The sequence below is a fragment of the Oncorhynchus clarkii genome, chromosome 7 (assembly GCF_045791955.1).
Source record: "Oncorhynchus clarkii lewisi isolate Uvic-CL-2024 chromosome 7, UVic_Ocla_1.0, whole genome shotgun sequence".
NCBI classification, from domain to species: domain Eukaryota; kingdom Metazoa; phylum Chordata; class Actinopteri; order Salmoniformes; family Salmonidae; genus Oncorhynchus; species Oncorhynchus clarkii.
This window is the reverse complement of record NC_092153.1, coordinates 55,952,139-55,968,616: the sequence shown is the minus strand read 5'-3', so window position 1 is coordinate 55,968,616 and position 16,478 is coordinate 55,952,139.

Below are 16,478 nucleotides of genomic sequence, written 5' to 3'. Positions count from 1 at the left end.
AATGACTACATTTCCCTGCAGTTCCAGAGTGATGTATATTTATATATCGGTGATGTAAGAGGCCTGGTATGTGTATACACGGCATCTCGGATGTTAAGGACTGTATTATCTGTGCTAGTTGACCTGTAACAACTGTATCAAAATATATATATTTTTTATCTTATTTTTGTACATTTTTATATATCTTTCGGTCTCACTCTTTGTTTTGCTGCATTGTTGTATTTGATGTGTTGTTTTATATTACTACCAAATAACTTACAAGTGCAATTATTTTGTAAATGCTGGTGTTGAAAATCCAATAAGCAAAGTAAAACAATTTTAAAAAAAAAACAATTCTATGTACTTTGCTCCTTTCATATTTCGCTCTATCCTGACGGGTCTCCAAGTCCCTGCCGCTGAAAAACATCCCCATAGTATGATGCTGTCACCACAATGCTTCACCGTAGGGATGGTAACAGGTTTCCCCCAGACATAATGCTTGGCATTCAGGCCAAAGAGTTCAATCTTGGTTTCATCAGACCAGAGACCATCTTGTTTCTCATGGTCTGAGACTCTTTAGGTGTCTTTTGGCAAACTCCAAGCGGGCAGTCATGTGCCTTTTACTGAGGAGTGGCTTTCATCTGGCCACTCTACTGTACCATAAAAGCCTGATTGGTGGAGTGCAGTGGTGGAAAAAGTATCCAACTGTCATATTTGAGTAAGAGTAAAGATGCCTTACTAGAAAATGACTCAAGTAAAAGTAAAAGTCACCCAGTAAAATTATACTTGAGTAAAAGTCGAAAAGTATTTGGTTTAAAATATACTTAAGTATCAAAAGTAAAAGTATAAATAATAAAAAAAATCTTTATATTAAGCAATCCAGATGGCACCATTTTCTTGTTTTTTAAATTTACGGAAAGACAGACATAATTTACAAACAAAACATGTGTGTTTAGTGAGTCCACCAGATCAGAGGCAGTAGGGATGACCAGGGATGTTCGGTTGATAAGTTAGTGAATTTGACTATTTTCTTGTCCTGCTAAGTATTCAAAATGTAGCGAGTACTTTTGGGTGTCAAGGAAAATGTACGGAGTAAAAAGTATAATATTTTCTTAAAGAATGTAGTGAAGTAAAACTAAAAGTAGTCAAATATATAAATAGTAAAGTAGATGTACACAAAAAAATGACTTAAGTAGTACTTTAAAGTATGTTTACTTAAGTACTTTACACCACAACAAACTCTGGAGCTCTGTCATAGTGACCATCGGGATCTTGGTCACCTCACTGACAAGGCCCCTCTCCCCCGATGACTCAGTTTGGCTGGGGGGGATCGCTCTCGGAAGAGTCTTGGTGGTTCCAAACTTCTTCCATTTAAGAATGATGGAGGCCACTGTGTTCTTGGGGACCTTCAATACTGCAGAAATCTTTTGGTACCCTTCCCCAGATCTGTGCCTCGACACAATCCTGTCTCAGAACTCTACGGACAATTCCTTCTACCTCATGGCTTGGTTTTTGCTCTGAAATCTATTGTCAACTGTGGGACCTCATTTAAACAGATGTGTGCCTTTCCAAATCATGTCCAATCAATTGAATATACCACAGGTGGACTCCAATCAAGTTGTAGAGACATCTCAAGGATGACCGATGCAAACAGGATGCACCTGAGCTCAAATTCTAGTCTCATAGCAAAGGATCTGAATACTTATGTAAATAAGGTTTTTCTGGTTTATGTTTTTAATTAAATTAGCAACAATTTCTTAAAACCTGTTATTGTGAGTAGATTGATGAGGATAAAAAATAAATACATTTTGGAACAAGGCTGTAATGTTACAAAATGTGTAAAAAGTCATGGGGTCGGAATACTTTCCAAAAGCACTGTACCACATCTCCTCAGACCTTATTGATTAGATATACACTGCCTCATTCAAAGGAGGTCAAAGACATCGTTCACTGACACTGCGCTCAGTCTTCCAAATAGCAGTCACAATCATGTCTACCAGATGTTCTCATCTGTGCTCAGCAACTGAATTAATGGCTGATAGAATACAATACACACTCAAGATTGTGCTGCAATCACAGCCAAGAACACACAGTGTTCCAAATTAACAACGATAGTGCTTCTTTATGCAGATGACACTCAGACTCCTCCTGGTTATTCTGAATTGCAGTCACGGTTTCATCGGATCCTGATAATCTCATTTACAGACAATCACATCTATGGCCACCATAATTTGTAAATAAATTCATAAAAAATCCTACAATGTGATTTTCTGGATTTATTTTCTCATTTTGTCTGTCATAGTTGAAGTGTACCTATGATGAAAAGTACAGGCCTCTCTCATCTTTTTAAGTGGGAGAATTTGCACAATTGGTGGCTGACTAAATACTTTTTTGCCCCACTGTATATCAGAAAGGCAATTTGATGCCAATGTGTAATGTTCCAATCTCATATAGCAATTAGACCTATATAGTTGGTATATATAGGAATAGTATGCATAGAAACTGAAAAGACATTCACAGTCACACACATAAATGAACAGATTGGAGAGGACACTGCTTTCTCTCAGGTTTTCCAGTGAAAATGAGGGCTGCCCTGTGTGTGGTGTATATAATGTTTTCTCACTCCGGTTTCCACTCCTTCCTTCTCTCTCTGCCTTCAGCTTCCAATTTCCCAGTGCAGTAAATCACTGTCATTGTAGTATTTACCATCTCTATTAATCTCCCATCCCCACTATCTCTCTTTACCTACCCCTCTCCTGTCCAAACTATTTTCACTCCCTCCCTGCACCACCATCTCTTTCTCTATATGCAGGAAAAACAACTCAGTTTCCAGGCCCGACTCCAGGATGACACGCCTGAGGGGTATTTTAAATCCATGGGGCACAACTAGTTTTGCTTTAGAGCCCTAATAAAAAAAGGTAGATTGGTCCTATTGCTTTTCAAATTTACAAAAACATTTCTGAAATGCACATCAACAACCTTGTAGCTGCCATAGGCCTACACATAATTTGCGCCTACCAAAAAGCACAGATCAGCTCGACAGAATGAGCACCAGTAGGCCATCAAATATTCTCACAGGCTTCATAATGTAAACATCAATTACTACAACTATAGGCTGCATTAGTCGAATTTGTGACACTACGCAATGAGCATAATCTACAGTAAGCCAAGCCTCCACATCTCCAGGTGTGCAACATTTTCTACGGGAGAGTTTCAGAAAAGCAAACTAAATCCAACTATATTCATAGCTGGTGTGAAATGTCCTACATGACAGTAGCCAATTTGAATCTGCCACGAATAAGAGTAAATGCCAATTCAGAGAGCAACACACACACACGTTACAGCAAGAGAGCAGGGAGGGGCCATAAAGTAAGCTGCGTGCCTTCATAGTGTTGACATCACTTTTACAATAGCCTACCACACAACAACTGTGTGTAATGCAAATTAATGATAACAGAGTGAACGTTTGTCTACCTCTTTTAGTAGGCTACACACGGTATTGGTCCTATACTATTGCAACATACAAAATGTTTTAAAAAATGTAGACCTATCTGAAATGTAGCCATATACACAACAAATTTAATTTTGCACACAATAAAAGCATGCAATGTTGAAGAGAATCCCCATGAAGACTGGTAGCCCAAGATGCGCTCATTAAAACAACAATTCAGAACCATGGAGAGAAGGCTACCGCCAGTCAGGGGGATGAAAGGATGAGCTGCCAATTTCAGCACCACTGAAGTGGACAGCCAGGACAATAGGAGCACCGCACCAGAGCTCACCTCATTGTCACTATACCCATAAAATAACACAAATCTGTATATATATCAATAGCAATTATACCCACAAAAACCAGACAATGATATTAAGAATCAAAGATAAATCTAACCTGCATTGAAGTAAAAAACAAAGGCCTAAAGTAGCTATACATTATGTTAAAAAATCTGACAAACAATCAGGCTTACATGAGGGAAAACCAAAAAATGTATGATTAAGGCACAATGGACAGGGCCATAAAGATAGTAGCTTACCTTTCAGAAGAACTGCTGCCTCTTTGATTATGTGTTGAATTTCATTCTCCTTCCTGGCGAAATGCACTTGTCAGGTCCCTCTAAAATGCCAGATGGACAAGCTGGGCTTTTGTTGTTGTAACATGCTGCGTCTGTGCTCACAGCATACATCATTCAGGGTGGAGAAGGAATGTTTGCACATTGCTGTAGATGCCCCAAATGTTAATACATGTATCAGTGCCAACAGCACAGTCGACATTGCTGACAAAGGCTGTCCGATCTTTGAAGGACACTGAGTGGGGTCCATTTGTTGTTGCTGGCTATGGTTGCTATTTCACTTTGCAAGATTGTACGAGTCTTAATAAATTCTGCTTCCACTGATTCAGTTTTGGTTAGATCTAGCTTGACGTTGTTCACATCCAAAAAGTCTGGGCTCTTTGGATCCATGGCGCACAGAGATTCCACCAGTTGACTAATACCTTCCCTAAATTGTGATGACATTTCCCACAGCACAGCATCCGAAGTGCTGAAAAACAGTTGTTTACATTCCCTCGTCTCCATCATCATGCTGACCTACTGTGCTTTGAACTACATACTCTTTCAAAGTTTTACTCACGAGTCTCCATCGTTTGCTTGGAGCTGGTGTGCTCGTGCCCTCCTGGCATGCCTCCCAAAGCTTTTTGAATTCAGCATCACATCACAGTTTGTCAACACACCCATATGTACTGCAGATAAGTTTGACACCGGTGTGCAGATCAGTTGCTTCAGACTGCAGTAACTTGTTTGGAGGGTCGAGAAGCCCCAGGATTTTGTGAGTCATGTTAGCAATACTATTAAAGCTCTGCCCTCCTCTGCCACTGCTTTCAAGAAGCATGTGGCCTCAAGTCTCACTTCTGTGCCATATGCGCAAATAGATTTGATTTCAACGAGCATCTCTGTGATGTTGTCACTAGATTTCAAAATGACTGACACTGTGTTGAGGTTGCCAGTTGTGTTAGAAAAATGACATATTTACCTGATTTGTTGGATATTTAACAATGATTTACTTAACTTAACACTGAGACATTTCTATTCTATTAAATGTCTGTGTGAACGGAGGACCCTAAAAACCTACAGCTGGCATTCCATAGATAAGATATGGTGGGTGTCACTGAGATAGAGATGAGCCTGGAGGAGCAGAACAAAGGCCTCAGTATTCCTAATTATCCTGGCATCTGGGAGACAGACAACACCAGAGGCAGATGACCACAGGATGAACCCAAAGTGGCTTATGGTGCGCCACCATCTTTATGGGAGGGCTGGAACCAGCCATGACTGAGCATTCTTGGTATCAGCTATATAAAAACTGTGCATTGTCTGTAAAGGCTACTCAGACTGGTTTACTTATTGCAATAATTAATCAACATTAAATAAAGATGATCGTTTGAAGAACTTACAAAGTCTCTCAGTACTGACATTTCCACGACACAGTCCATCTCTGATCAAGAAGTCTGTGCAGTTTTCCCCCAGTGTACTGTGCAGCCACCGTGTGGTTCCTATAGAAATTGTGCAGGGAACTACACACAAAAAAGTATTCAATCGCCTCCTGAAACGACATGGCGTGCACCACAACCAGGTGCTACAAAAGGCCTGCTTTCTCCCACTGAAAGACAAACCCGCGCTGGCTCATCATCACTGAGGTCGTCAGGTGCTAGTGGCTGGGGTAACGGTGGTGCAGGTGCTTGTTGTGATGTTACCCTCATGCTGCTGGTGCTAGGCCATGGCTTTTCTCTGTCTTGTTGGTCAGCAGGAGGCATGGGGGATGGGCGGGTATTGCATTTTCTGCTAGGCTCCTCAACCTCAGTGGTCAGGCTAGCAAGCTGCTAGGTACGCTCAGCATCGGTCTCGACATGGTGGTCCTCAGGTTTTTTGTTCTTGGCAGTGGCCAGCCATTTTCGGATATCCATGCTGATCAAAGCTTAGCTAACTAGCTATAATTATTAAGTCAGTGCCCCACTACCAAAGCTTAACGACGCTAGCTGTAGCTGTATGTAAAAGTGAACAACTTTTCCCCCCAATTTTACCCTGTCCTGGGACCAAATTAGCTTCCTAAACAAGGTAATGAAGGCAGTACCTTATGCAATTGCATGGCTAGGTGCCCAATCAGAATGCATTTTTGGATTTGAATGACTAAATGTTACATTATTACATCCCCCTTCCCTCCCTCCTTCCCCCTCCTCAGATCATGAGCACACACCGGCATATAGCCTCTGTCCGGGTCTGCGCTACTGGTAGGCCCAGCGGCGGTACATTTGCAAACCGGGCATGGTAATTCATATACCATTTGTTATGTTTATGGGGAAACAAACCTTGGAGGAGGGCACCAATTCTATCTGGGGGGGAGGTCCATGCCTGGCTTTGCCACCCATAGAGTCGGCCCTGTCAGTTTCTCTCTCCATGCATATTTTCTGCTACACTTTCCTTTCTCCATGTCTTGTACTCACTCTCACCTCAGTTACTTTTGCTCTCTTGACTTTCCCACTCACACTTTTTAACTCTCTCTCTCATTCCCTCTCTCCTTGTATTGAGTCCTGTTGTAACTTTTGTCTGTGCCTGCCCATAGTCAGTCTCTTTCTGTCCCTGTGCCTGACAGCAACTGATTTTCAGACCCAAAATTAACCTGAAAAATGGAGTCCGCCCCCTGCGTCTGCCACACTCTCACTGTCATTACTCACACCAGAGAAGGCAAAGGGAGACACTGATACATTGTATAATCCTCTCTCTCCTCTCCATTTCTCAGTATGTCTCCTTTTGTCGCTTTACTTTCAATTTACAGCTTAATGCTAATTCCCTTTTACCAAACAATCTCATGTCCTCTATCTAGCCTGTCTCATGCCTCTATAGTCTATCCCCCTTTAGAAAATGTAATTCCCTATTACTTGCGCCCCCCATACATTCTCATTATAGGCCACTGCTGACCTCCCATTACTCTGCGATGAGATGATGGATCCGTGTCACTAATCTCTCTCGTCATTATGGCCCTACCAAGGTCCTTTATAGTCATGGGCTATAACAGTAGTGCTATTGGATTTTGCAGTGGTAGATGAATACAGTGCCTTGAAAAATGATTCACCCCCTTGACATTTTTCCTATTTTGTTGCATTACAACCTGTAATTGAAACATTTATTTTTATTTTGATTTCATGTAATGGACATACACAAAATATTTAAAATTGGTGAAGTGAAATGAAAAATAATACAAATGTTTTAAAAAACAGAAAAGTTGTGCGTGCATATGTGTTCACGCTCTTTGCTATGACCCCCTAAATAAGATCTGGTGCAACCAATTACCTTCAGAAGTCACATAATTAGCTAGATTGTACACAGGTGGACTTTATTTAAGTGTCACATGATCTCAGTATATATACACCTGTAGACCTGGAGACTCCCCAAACATATGGAAGAAGGGACTCTGGTTAGATGAGACTAACATTTTTATTTTTGGCCATCAAGGAAAACGCTACGTGTGGCGCAAACCCAACACCTCTCATCACCCTGAGAACACTATCTGCACAGTGAAGCATGGTGGTGGCAGGATCATGCTGTGGGTATGTTTTTCATCGGCAGGGACTGGGAAACTGGTCAGAATTTAAGGAATGATGGATGGTGCTAAATACAGGGAAATTCTTGAGGTAAACCTGTTTCAGTCTTCAAGAGATTTGAGACTGGGACGGAGGTTCACCTTCCAGCAGGACAATGACCCAAAGCATACTGCTAAAGCAACCCTCGAGTGGTTTAAGGGGAAACATTTAAATCTCTTGGAATGCCCTAGTCAAAGCCCAGACCTCAATCCAATTGAGAATCTGTGGTATGACTTAAAGATTGCTGTACACCAGGGGGGGGGGTAATAGTTATGTTTTTTTTGTCTTATTTCTTGTTTGTTTCACAATAAAACATATTTTGTATCTTCAAAGTGGTAGGCATGTTATGTAAATCAAATGATACAACAACAAAATAGGAAAAATTCCAAGGGGGGGGAATACTTTCGCAAGCCACTGTTGGTATTACAATCACATTTTGGAGGAAGTGTTTTCCATTTTAATACAAAATTAATATATTTGAAGCCATGATAGAGAGTAGAGTTTATTTAACATAGGGATAGAGGAGAAGTAAAGGGGGTCATTGGTCAAAATTATTAGAATTATTTTGAGGCGCTACTACAGCCAGGACTTTACCGAGGCTACTGGCATTGTTCTCCTGCTGCACAAATGAACACAGGGGATGAATTGATAGAGACTGACTCACTGTGATTATGTAATTTGACTCTCATTTGCAGGTTTGGTATCATAAGGGTTTTGTGTCATTATGTCCAGACAATTTCAAGGCAATTGATTATGAACAACAGTGCCATTCATTTATCACTGACTCATCCAAGTAAGGAGTGATGACCTAATGAATCTTATTCCAGTGGTAAAGTTCTGTGGTATGGGCCAACAGTCAGGTCATCAAAATATCCAAGATGGCGTAGCAGTCAGACGTCTTTGTCCTGTCGTGTCCCTTGTATATATCGTTTTACATATTTTTCATCATATATCCTTTAAAACATTTTGCTAAACCTCCATCTAAATACTCTCCTGCAACCCGCCTCACCCAATGTGGCGTGGATCTGCTTTTTTTCCCCCTAAAGTATTTATATTTACTTCGGATCTGAAATCCCTCAATGGAAGCTAGCCAGCTAACTACCAGCTATCAGTCAGCAAACCATTGCCAGCGGTATCAGCTAACCTTCAGCTCGGAAAGCTCTCGTCAGTTCGAACAACGTGACTCTAACCAGAGCATAACGGACCTGTTATTTTTATCCCTGGATTCCTACCGCAAACTGAACGTTTTCATCTGGATCTTCACAACTAGCTAACCGCAATCCCGGATGACTACTCCTGGCTAGCGTTTCCATCCCAGAGCAAGCACAAATTAGCTTGAAGTTAGCCATGGCCAGGGTTCCTGTGCTACCACCGAACTATACTCCTGGGCTACAATATCCAGACCCCTTCTACAGCCGGTACGGGGCATGGACCCCGCAGATCCCCTACGACTGGAATACCTACATAATCTGCCCGAGGAGTCCCAACAGGCCCCTCAGGTGCGACGCCCGCTGAAGGCCCATTATGCTAACCAGCTAGGCCTGCTAGCTACCTAGAGCTACTTGGAACCCTACTAATTCCACAACTGGTCTATCGACGTCACCGCACGAAGAGGCGACGTCCCACAAAGGCTAACTTTCTAGCCCCTGCTATCTGCTTGCTTGCTAACTCGGTCGGCTAACTGCTAGCTTGCCTGCACGGTCTGCTAACTGCTAGCCCTTGCTAAATGCTTGCTTGCTAACCCAGTCTGCTAACTGCTAGCCCCTGCTAACTGCTTGCTAACCCGGCCTGCTAACTGCTAGCTTGCCCCGGTCTACTAACTGCTAGTTTCCGGCCCCGTCCTGCTAACTGCTAGCTTACCTGCCCGGTCTGTAACTGCTAGCCCATGCTAACTGCTTGCTTGCTTACCCGGCCTGCTAACTGCTAGCTTGCCCCGGTCTACTAGCTGCTAGCTTGTTTAACTGTCTGAATCGCTGTGTCCCCAGCCAGCCCAACCACTCACTGAACCCATATGTTCACTTGGCTATGCATGCCTCTCTCTAATATCAATATGCCTTGTCCATTACTGTCCTGGTTAGTGATTACTGTCTTATTTCACTGTAGAGCCTCTAGCCCTGCTCAATATGCCTTAACCAACCATGTTGTTCCACCTCCTACATATGCAATGACATCACCTGGTTTAAACATCTCTAGAGACTATATCTCTCTCTTCATTACTCAATGCCTAGGTTTACCTCCAATGTACTCACATCCTACCTTACCTTTGTCTGTACACTTTGCCTTGAATCTATGCTATCGTGCCCAGAAACCTGCTCCTTTTACTTTCTGTTCTGAACGTGCTAGTCGGCCAGTTCGTATAGTCTTTAGCCGTACCTTTATCCTACTTCTCCTATTTTTCTCTGGTGATGTGGAGGTTAATCTAGGTCCTGCAGTGCCTAGCTCCACTCCCACCCCACAGGTGCTCTCATTTGTTGACTTCTGTAAACGTAAAAGCCTTGGTTTCATGCATGTTAACATTAGAAGCCTACTCCCTAAGTTTGTTTTACTCACTGCTTTAGCACACTGCCAACCCAGATGTCTTAGCCGTGTCTGAATCCTGGCTTAGGAAAACCACCAAAAACCTTGAAATTTCCATTCCTAACTATAACGTTTTCCGCCAAGATAGAACTGCCAAAGGGGGCGGTGTTGCAATCTACTGCAGAGATAGCCTGCAGAGTTCTGTATTACTATCTAAGTCTGTTCCCAAACAATTTGAGCTTCTACTTCTAAAAATTCACCTTTCCAGAAACAAGTCTTTCACTGTTGCCGCTTGCTATAGACCTCCCTCTGCTCCAGCTGTGCCCTCGATACCATATGTGAATTGATTAACCCCCATCTATCTTCTGAGCTCATGCTACTAGGTGACCTAAACTGGGACATGTTTAACACCCCGGCCATCCTACAAACTAAGCTTGATGCCCTCAATCTCACACAAATTATCAATGAACCTACCAGGTTCAACCCCAAATCAGTAACCACGGGCACCCTCATAGATGTCATCCTAACTAACTCGCCCTCCAAATACACCTCTGTTTTCAATCAAGATCTCAGCGATCACTGCCTCATTGCCTGCATCCGTAATGGGTCTGCAACCAAACGACCACCCCTCATCACTGTCAAACGCTCCCTGAAACATTTCTGCGAGCAGGCCTTTCTAATCGACCTGGCCGGGGTATCCTGGAATGACATTGACCTCATCCCGTCAGTAGATGATGCCTGGCTATTCTTAAAGTGCCTTCCTCACCATCTTAAATAAGCATGCCCCTCTCAAAAAATGTAGAACTAGGAATAGATATAGTCCTGGGTTCACTCCAGACCTGTCTGCCCTTGACCAGCACAAAAATATCCTGTGGCGTTCTGCATTAGCATCAAATAGCCCCTGTGATATGCAACTTTTCAGGGAAGTTAGGAACAAATATACACAGGCAGTTAGAAAAGCTAAGGCAAGCTTTTTCAAACAGAAATTTGCATCCTGAGGTACTAACTCAAGAAAGTTCTGGGACACTGTAAAGTCCATGGAGAATAAGAGCACCTCATCCCAGCTGCCCACTGCTCTGAGGCTAGGAAACACTATCACCACTGATAAATCCACTATAATTTAGAATTTCAATAAACATTTCTCTATGGCTGGCCATGCTTTCCACTTGGCTACCCCTACCCCGGTCAACTGCCCGGCACCCTCCACAGCAACCCGCAAAGCCCCCACCATTTCTCCTTTACCCAAATCCAGATAGCTGATGTTTTGAAAGAGCTGCAAAATCTGTACCCCTACAAATCAGCCGGGGTAGACAATCTGGACCCTCTCTTTCTAAAAATATCTGCCGAAATTGTTGCAACCCCTATTACTAGCCTGTTCAACCTCTCTTTCGTATCGTCTGAGATTCCCAAAGATTGGAAAGCTGCCACGGTCATCCCCCTCTTCAAAGGGAGTGACACTCTAGACCCAAACTGCTACAGACTTATATCTATCCTACCCTGTCTTTCTAAGGTCTCCGAAAGACAAGTTAACTTCTTGGAACTCTGGGGGCGCTATTTCATTATTGGATAAAAAAATGTTCCCGTTTTAAGCGCAATATTTTGTCACAAAAAGATGCTTGACTATGCATATAATTGACAGCTTTGGAAAGAAAACACTTTCCAAAGTGTTTCTAAATCTGCAAAGATATTGTCTGTGAGTGCCCCAGAACTGATGCTACAGGCGAAACCAAGATGAAATTTCAAACAGAAAGTGCACCCAGATTTTGAAGGTGCTGTGTTTTAATGAGTCCTTATATGGCTGTGTATGGGTCACGAATGAGCTTAGACTTTCTGTCGTTTCCCCATAGTGTCGACAGCATTGTGACGTATTTGTAGGCATATCATTGGAAGATTGACCATTTTACACTACATATACCAGGTGGCCGCTTGGTGTCCTCCGTCGCAATTATTGCGTATCTCCAGCTGCATGTATTTTTCTGTTTGCTTCCGAGGGGAAACCCAACTGCCACAAATGATTTATCATCGAATAGATATGTGAAAACACCTTGAGGATTGATTCTAAACAACGTTTGCCATGTTTCTGTCGATATTATGGAGTTAATTTGGAAAATAGTTTAGCGTTGTAATGACTGAATTTTCTGGTTTTTTTCTTAGCCAAACGTGATGAACAAAACGGAGCGATTTCTGCTACACAAATAATCTTTTTGGAAAAAAAGAGTCTCCTCATTGAAAACATCCGAAGTTCTTCAAAGGTAAATGATTTTATTTGAATGCTTTTCTTGTTTTTGTGAAAATGTTGCCTGCTGAATGCTAGGCTTAATGCTATGCTATCAATACTCTTACACAAATGATTGTGTAGCTATGGTTGAAAAGCATTTTTTGAAAATCTGAGATGACAGTGTTGATAACAAAAGGCTAAGACTGTGAGTCAATATATTTCTTTCATTTCATTTGCGATTTTCATGAATAGTTAACGTTACGTTATGGTAATGAGCTTGAGGCTATGATTACGCTCCCGGATACGGGTTTGCGCGACGCTAGAGGTTAACAAACAGATTACTGACCATTTCGAATCCCACCATACCTTCTCCGCTATGCAATCTGGGTTCAGAGCTGGTCATGGGTGCACCTCAGCCACGCTCAAGGTTCTAAACGACATCATAACCGCCATCGATAAGAGACATTACTGTGCAGACGTATTCATCGACCTGGCCAAGGCTTTCGACTCTGTCAACCACAACATTCTTATTGGCAGACTCGACAGCCTTGGGTTCTCAAATGATTGCCTCGCCTGGTTAAGCAAATACTTCTCTGAGAGTTCAGTGTGTCAAATCGGAGGGACTGTTGTCCGGTCCTCTGACAGTCTCTATGGGTGTGCCACAGGGTTCAATTCTCGGGCCAACTCTCTTTTCTGTATACTTCAATGATGTTGCTCTTGCTGCTGGTGATTCTCTGATCCACCTCTACACAGACGACACCATTCTGTATTCTTCTGGCCCCTCCTTGGACACTGTGTTAACTAACCTCCAGGCGAGCTTCAATGCCATACAACTCTTCTTCCGTGGCCTCCAACTGATCTTAAACGCAAATTAAACTAAATGCATGCTATTCAATCGATCACTGCCCGCACCCGCCCGCCCGTCCAGCATCACTACTCTGGACGGCTCTGACTTAGAATACGTGGACAACTACAAATACCTGGGTATCTGTTTAGACTGTAAACTCTCCTTCTAGACTCACATTAAGCATCTCCAATCCAAACTTAAATCTAGAATCGGCTTCCTATATCGCAACAAAGCATCCTTCACTCATGCTGCCAAACATACCCTCGTAAAACTGACCTTCCTACCAATCCTCGACTTCAGTGATGTCGTCTATAAAATAGCCTCAAAACAATCTACTCAACAAACTGGATGCAGTCTATCATAGTGCCATCCGTTTTGTCACCAAAGCCCCATACACTACCCACCATTGCGACTTGTATGCTCTCATAGGTTGGCCCATTTCTTCATACTCGTTGCCAAATCCACTGGCTACAGGTTATCTACAAGTCTCTGTTAGGTAAAGCCCCGCCTTATCTGAGCACACTGGTCACCCGAGCAGCACCCAATCGTAGCACGCGCTCCAGAAGGTATATCTCACTGGTCACCCCCAAAGCCAATTCCTTCTTTGGTCGTCTTTCCTTCCAGTTCTCTGCTACCCATGACTGGAACGAATTGCAAAAATCTCTGAAGCTGGAGACTCACATCTCCCTCACTAGCTTTAAGCACCAGCTGTCAGAGCAGCTTACAGATCACTGCACCTGATCACACCATCTGTAAACAGCCCATCTATCTACCTACCTCATCCCATACTGGTATTTATTTATTTATTTATTTATTTATTTATTTATTTAGCTCCTCCAAGCCAGTATCTCTACCTGCACATTCATCTTCTGCCAATCTACCATTCCAGTGTTTAATTGCTATATTGTAATTACTTCGCCACCATGGCCTATTTGTTTCCTTAACTTACCTCATTTGCACTCGCTGTATATAGACTTTTTGTTTTGTTTTGTTCTATTGTATTATTGACTGTATGTTTTGTTTATTCCATGTGTAACTCTGTGTTGTTGTATGTGTCGAATTGCTACGCTTTGTCTTGGCCAGGTCGCAGTTGCAAATGAGAACTTGTTCTCAACTAGCCTACCTGGTTAAATAAAGGTGAAATAAAAAATCATTGGGAGAGCCACATTTCATTTGGTTACATGAGTCAATGACTGACATTGCAATCATTGGCTCAGAGGCTCCAGTCTCTTGTTGTCTAATGATTCAGATCCAGACAGACTTCCAGTGAGAAGATTTCACATTGTGGTGGGAGCAGCATGGTTGTTGCTGTGAGACTGAGTGCATATGGGTCCCCTTTCATCACACATCAAAGAGGTACCCCCACAAACCTTACTGCACACACACACAGAAACACACACACACACTCACAGACATCACACACACAGTGCAAACCTATGAGAGTGTACAGAATACAACAAGGACATGAAACAGGGCAGTGAAGGTAACACAAACAGACACACTGAGTGAAATCCTCCTCCACCAAAACCCAGCCCTGACACTCCTGTGTGATCCCCAGGGTAAAGTCCATTGTGCTGGTGTGTCAGTGATGTAGCGCTAATCCACATTGACTGGCAGTGTGTGTTTAGGTGCTGACTGAAGTGATGTTCAGCAGAGACAGGTTGACTGACGATGGAGCTGTTCATGTGCTCCAGAAAAAACACAGCCCAAGGGCGGGTCCTAACAATGTACACACACACACACACACAACCCTGTGGAGATCATCCTTACTAACACAACAGACCAACAGAATTCAGACATAAACAAACACCCTCCTTCCTGGGTGACATATCCATTGAGTCCTGCAACTCTGAGAGGAGGAGAGTGCTAGACTCCCCAGTCCCCCTTGGCCCCTCCCTAGGCCAGAGAAGGAGATGAATGAGAAAGGCAGATGAGGAGCAGCTTAGAGGGCCAGGAGGAGAATAGAGGAGAAAGGAGAAGAAGGCAGGAGCTGATGGATGACAGAAACAAGTGATGGAAGTGAAGAGAAGGGATGAGATAGAGTATGGAACCCGGGTCATGTCTGTCAACAGAAGATAAGCTGTCATGGTCCTTTCATCAGACACACATCTTACACACCTGGACATCAACAGGTGTCCCACCTCCTGCCACGTCATAAACACACACAACTTCCATGTGCTCATAAAAAATATACTGCTTCAACACTGTTTGTGTGCACAAACCTCCATACTCGAGAGTAGAGTAGAGTGGAGAATCTTTATTACCCAGAGGGATATATTTGCTAGACATACTATGTTCATAAGATGTGACTTCACCTTTCGCATGTATGCACACAACATAAACACACATTCATAAGCAGTTTCCTTTACTTTATAAGATTTATTTGACAGGGACAGTGTCCATCAGGGTTACCAAACTGGCGGCTCGCTGGCCGAATTAGGCCCGTGGGTGGTTTTATTTTGCCCTCAAATTTTTCTGAGCAATAAATAAATAAATAAATATATATATCATAAAAATATATATCTGTCACCTTGATATACACTGCTCAAAAAATAAAGGGAACACTAAAATAACACATCCTAGATCTGAATGAATGAAATATTCTTATTAAATACTTTTTTCTTTACATAGTTGAATGTGCTGACAACAAAATGACACAAAAATGATCAATGGAAATCAAATTTATCAACCCATGGAGGTCTGGATTTGGAGTCACTCAAAATTAAAGTGGAAAACCACACTACAGGCTGATTCAACTTTGATGTCCTTAAAACAAGTCAAAATGAGGCTCAGTAGTGTGTGTGGCCTCCACGTGCCTGTATGACCTCCCTACAACGCCTGGGCATGCTCCTGATGAGGTGGCGGATGGTCTCCTGAGGGATCTCCTCCCAGACCTGGACTAAAGCATCCGCCAACTCCTGGACAGCCTGTGGTGCAACGTGGCTTTGGTGGATGGAGCGAGACATGATGTCCCAGATGTGCTCAATTGGAATAAGGTCTGGGGAACGGGCGGGCCAGTCCATAGCATCAATGCCTTCCTCTTGCAGGAACTGCTGACACACTCCAGCCACATGAGGTCTAGCATTGTCTTGCATTAGGAGGAACCCAGGGCCAACTGCACCAGCATATGGTCTCACAAGGGGTCTGAGGATCTCATCTCGGTACCTAATGGCAGTCAGGCTACCTCTGGCGAGCACATGGAGGGCTGTTCGGCCCCCCAAAGAAATGCCACCCCACACCATGACTGACCCACTGCCAAACCGGTCATGCTGGAGGATGTTGCAGGC